We start from the raw sequence: 5,869 nt of genomic DNA on the forward strand, positions 1-5,869 counted from the left end.
TTCGCATATTTGAAAGTTGCTGAGGGTATAGTTCTTAAAAGTTCTCATCAGAAGAAAAAAATGGTAATTATGTATAGTGACAGATGTTAACTAGAAAAAAAATCAAATAGAACCATTTATGGGCTAAAGATAAAAGTAAATAAAGTGAAGAGACCTTAAACTTTCAGCCGTAGATGCTAACACTTTCAGCCGTAGATTACAGAAAAGCTGTGTTAAGGCACATTGGGTCCCCCGGGAGCTATTCCCTTCCACAGCTTCTTCTGTAGCCAGTCCGTTTCCCTGCACTGGCAGCATCTGTGCTGCGGCTGCCAGAGGCTGGCCTTGGGTTACATCACCCTGTATAGTCATGGAGCTTTTCAGTAAGCTGGTGCCTTTTGACACATCAATCCTCACACAGCTGTGGGCTTTCTAGAGCAAAGAGACTGCTTTGTGAGGCTGATTTTCCTAGAGTTTCACTCACATTCATTCAAAATAACTCTGTTCCTCCCGGCAAAATTATTTTTTCTATATAACCATTTTAATGATAGTTAGATGGCAGCCACTAAGAACTATCATCCACGACCTCTCTAACCTTACCCCTAGTGGGAGACTGCGCTCTTAACACTTGATCATGCCCTCCTTGTGACACTTTTCCCCCTTAGAATTGTGAATTGAATTACCTTGTTTCCCACATATTCTTCCCAGTCAATTTTCATTATTTGAGGTAGTTATGTCCTATAAGTCACTGAGGACACTGAATTAGCAAATGCTGAATCATTGCTCCTAGAGGAAATACATCATTTTCATGAACTGATCAGTATACAATCTTGTTTTATGTGTGTTGCTGTTCAAATACACTTTATTTAATATATACTGTTGATTCATTCGCATTGAATTCACAGCCAACATCCTGAATATAACGCATGCCTGAACGAAGCTTATCTAAAACACAAATTTTCTCCATAAGGCACATCACAGCTTTCTCGTCCTTAGGAACACTAGACAGCACATCAGCTTTGTGCTTGGGGACCATTCTAACCAGTGAAGTCACCAACAAAAATGCAAAAAGCATGGCACTAAATAGACTGTGAAAAGGACACTTATGTACAATATGAAAATTAAGACAAGAAATCAGAATGTTGCCTGGTTCCCCGTCAGCTGGGAACACGTGCAACAGGCAACTCAAATTGTTCACTGCTCTGTACATGTCCCTGGTGACCACAAAAGTGTGGTGACTATTGATTTGGGGGTTACAAATAAATTGTAGTGAGCAGGTGAATTTGCAAGTGTGTAATCCTTGAATAATGATGAACTGTGTCCCAGAACTTAGTCATCTAAAACAACACATTAATTCTCCAGTCTCTGTGAGTTAGAAATCCAGGTACGTCTTAGCTGGGTCCTCTACTTAAAAGTCTCCCACGGGCTGCAATTACAGTATTGGCCGACAGTCTCTTTCAAGACTCCATCAAGGTTCAACTGGGACAGAATCTGCTTCCAAATTCATTCACATGGTTGTTGGCAAGATTCAGTTTCTCGAAGGTTGTTGGACTGAGCGCCTCATTTCCTGCTGGCTGTTAGCTGGAGGCTGTCCTCAGTTCTTTGACTCATGGGCCTCTCCAACATGGCAGCTTGTTTTACTGAAACCAACAAGACAGAGTCTACTAGCAAGATGGAAATTGCAATTTTTTTTGTAACCTAATCACAGAAGTGACATCCTATTATTTGTGCTGTATTCTTTTGGTTAGAAGCAAGTCACTAGACCCAGCCCACACACAAGGGGAGAGGATTACACGAGTGTGAACACTAGGATGGCATTGTATGCCATCTTAGAAGTCGGCCTACCATACTCCACTAAGCCCCCTGCCCATTCCTTTTGGACTTTCTCTCACCTTAAAGTGATGGTGTTTCTCGGTGTTTCTCTCTTTGCTTTTTCTGCCATTTCCCCATGACTTCAACACATCTCTTCAGATTATTCAAATCCTAATTTCAATCCCAACCTCTGAACCCCCACCATCATTTTCTCACTCAATCTCTGTGCCCCTTCCAATCTCTGGGGGGAAATTAAATTCTCTCTCTTCCCTGACCTGATAAGACCATTTCTTTGCTATCCCACTGCCACTGAAATCACAGACCCTGGGATTTAAATCCTGGTTCTGCTTACCAGCTATATTTGAGCTCATTACTTCTTTGAGCCTTAGTTCATTTTTAAATGTGGATAAAACTCTCCTCTTACATATTTACATAAGAGTTAAATGGGATTTAAATGCCCAGCCTAGTACTTCATATATAGAAGGCCTTCAATAACTATTAGTTCTCTTCTCTACTCTCTTCTTTACTTTATCTTCTCACTCACCAAGTCTTTTCTTCGTTCTCTTGCCATCTTCTCCAAATCCATTGCCAAGCCCACCTTTAGTTTCTGTCAGCTATGCCAGCATCTCATTTCTTCTCTCGCCCCTCTTGTAAACAGACAAAATTCTCTTTAATCCTTTCTCCTCTTCTCTCAGTTATAGCTACTGGACTTCATCCTTTGCCTTACTCCTCCCCTGCTTTCTTCCAAGTTTTCCATTTCTTACCTTTGTTCAGTTTGCCTCTGGTTTTTACTTTTTATTTGGAAACACTCTCAAACTTGCAAGAACAGTAGGAGAAATTATTTTTCCTGAAACACTTCAGAGTAAGTTGTCTACAGGATGCCTCATCTTCCTGAATGTTTAGTGTATTTCCTACGAATATGGACATTCTTCTCATAATCCAGTACATCTACCAGAAAATTCACATTGAAACATTACTACCAACTAATCCACTGATGCCATTCAAGTTTCACCTGTTGTTTCAATAAGTGTCCTATATAACAAAAGGATCTAGTTCAGAATCACACAAGGCATTTAGTTGTCATGTCTCTTTAGTTTCCTGCAATCTGGAACAATTCTTCAGTCTTTCGTACTTTCATAATACTGACATTTATGAAGATCACTCACAGTTATTTTATAGAATGTCCCTCGATTTGGGTTTGCTTGTTGGGTTCAGTTTATCTATCTTTGGCAACAGTATTTCAGAACTGTTTTGTGTTACTTTCATTGCATCCTGGTGTTCACTTTGAACATTTGATTAAAATGGTGTCTACAAAGATTTTCCACTGTAAAAGTACGTTTTCCCCTTTGTAATTAATGAGTATTTTGAATGTATGTGAATATACTGTTCCTCATCAAACTTTAATTAATTATTATAATTAATACCAAATGAACTCATGGAATCCTATGATATTCAATAGGTTATAATCTGTTAGTATGATTATTTATTTTGATCCTGAAATTGCCCCAAATCTGGCCATTGGGAAACCCTTCAATCTGGCTTTTGTGTTCTTTGACATATTCCCATAAATCTTTGAGCACTTTTTTTACTCACTGGCACAAGAAGATATTCCAGGGTTCCAGGCTCATCTTGTATTTTCTCTGCCTCAGCCTTTGAAATCACACATTTCTTCAAGGAACCCTAGTCCTTCTTAGTGGAGAATGGTATTTGGAAGCCAAGATCTGACAGCTAAGTAGGCTCACTACTAACTAGGGTGCCATTACTCCCAGGACCTCTTATGGACAGAGGTAGGGAAAATACACACACACACACACATACACACACACTTATTTACATCTATATTTCTTTATCTATCTATATATATTGAGATCCATGAGTTCACATTGATATTTCCCATTCCAATCCAAAAGTACAAGATCCATTCTATTTCTCTTTTCATATTTATAAATTTCTTCTCCAATGGTGAAAAATCTGGTTCCCATTATCCTCAACATATTTCTTAGTTGTACCCAATCATCCGTAGATACCCTGCCTCTCACCCTGTACCATCTACCTTCTCACTCCTTTCAGGCTCTGACAGTGTACTGTCCATCTTCCTGCATAGATGTGGTCCTCACCTTGCTTGGGACCTCTCATCCTATGCTGGGCTGAAACCAATGCTGCGCTCCTCAGCCTGTGCAGCCTTTGATACCCAGCACAAGGGCACTCCCTCACCATGTCCTCACCCCACCCAGGCTGCTCAGTTGCTTTTGTAGCCTAAAAGTACAACTAATTAGAAATGCATAAGGCTAATAATGTAAGTATAAGATAACTGGCAACTCTCCACAGGAGGATGATTTTGAACAGCCCAGGATGAAATCATCTAGAAGCCCACAGAAATCATGTAGCCAATCCTTAAAGGATAAGTATGATTTGAATAGGAAGAAGGATAAGGGAGATATTAACAGTTGGACAAATGGCAGGAGTCTGGAGAGAATGTGTAGTATCTCAACAATGGCATGTCTAATTATTTTTCATCTGTTTTCCTTCCCTTGGTTAAAGCAGAGAATTTGTATTCATTCAATATCAAGCATCTACATTATTATAAAATTGATACTGTGCTAGAGGTTGGCTGTGTAGGCATGCCTTTGGGATAAAAGCATGACATGACCCAGTTCTTAAAGAGCTTACATCTGAGCAGAGGGACCAAAAGGTCAACTACCAACTGCAGTAGAGGAGGGATGGGCCCCTCGTTCAGCCCCAGGGTCTGTGGAGGGCAAGAAGAGTTCAGAGAAGGGGGTAGTCTTTTGAATTCCTGGCTGGGAGGAATTATCACCCACATTGTGTAGATAAGGAAACTAAAGTATGTGAGCAAAATACCATATCACATAGCAAGTTAGACAATTGTTGATAAGCCATAACACTAATGTTTTGCCTTTCCTTTACAAATTCCTTTAAGGAATACCTAAGATCACAGAAATAACTAGCAGGTGGTAGAGTCTACAACTGAACCCAGGTCTGTCTGGCTTCGAAACTCTTATGTCTCAAAATGTGGTCTGTGGACCAGGAAGCAGGGCCAGCTCTATAATTTGTACAGCCCTGTACAAAATAAAAATGTTGGTCCCTTGTTTAAAAAAGCAGAAAAAAAGTAACACTGAAGGTACTAAATATAAAGCTTTTTCCTTTCCTCTATAGCCACTTGTTGTGGTGTTTCATATTTGCTATTTAACATCATTCTAAGCAATAAATAAATAAACACATACATAAATAAATACAATTTTACATTACTTGCATGGATTTACCATTCATCTTTTTATCATGTAATGTCAATTTTAAATAGAAATGTAAACTTAACTCATATGTGGAATCACCAAATTTCACATTTGTACTTACTTTGTCACTTGTATACCCATATGTAGTTTGTTCTTACCAGAACATAAGAAACACTGAATGAAAGAACTCGACTGTTTTTATTTTACTTCTTAATGGACACACAATCTACCAACAATCTCTACCTTCTGTTTCCTGATGAATAAAGAAGGACTAAAATAAAATAGAACATTTCCCTTTGTTTCTCTGGCATCATTTTCAGCGTAAGTGGTTGGCATCATTTTCAGCATAATGTAAACTTAACTCATATGTGGAATCACCAAATTTCACATTTGTACTTACTTTGTCACTTGTATTCACACATGTAGTTTGTTCTTACCAGAACAGTAGAAACACTGAACAAAAGAACTTGACTGTTTTTATTTTACTTTTTAATAGACACACAATCTACCAACAATCTCCACCTTCTGTTTCCTGATGAATAAAGACGGACTAAAATAAAATAGAACATTTCCCTTTGTTTCTCTGGCATCATTTTCAGTGTAAGTGGTTGGCTAATAGAGAGAAGTAATACGGAAAGGATATCAGAGGGTTCCTTGTTCATTCACTTTTATTAGAACATCATTTCCCTCTTTCTGTGTTCATAGAAAGTTCTGGTTCCAAGGCTGTCAGTGTCCACAACCTTCCTAAGTCATAGACATAGCATATTACCCTGTACTTGCTTTAAGACCTGCTGAACTCCCAGCGGAATTTTGTACTCCTTTTAAGCACT

This window comes from Rhinolophus sinicus, chromosome 16 (genome assembly GCF_057876585.1).
Source record: "Rhinolophus sinicus isolate RSI-liver-muscle chromosome 16, RSI-T2T, whole genome shotgun sequence".
NCBI lineage: Eukaryota > Metazoa > Chordata > Mammalia > Chiroptera > Rhinolophidae > Rhinolophus > Rhinolophus sinicus.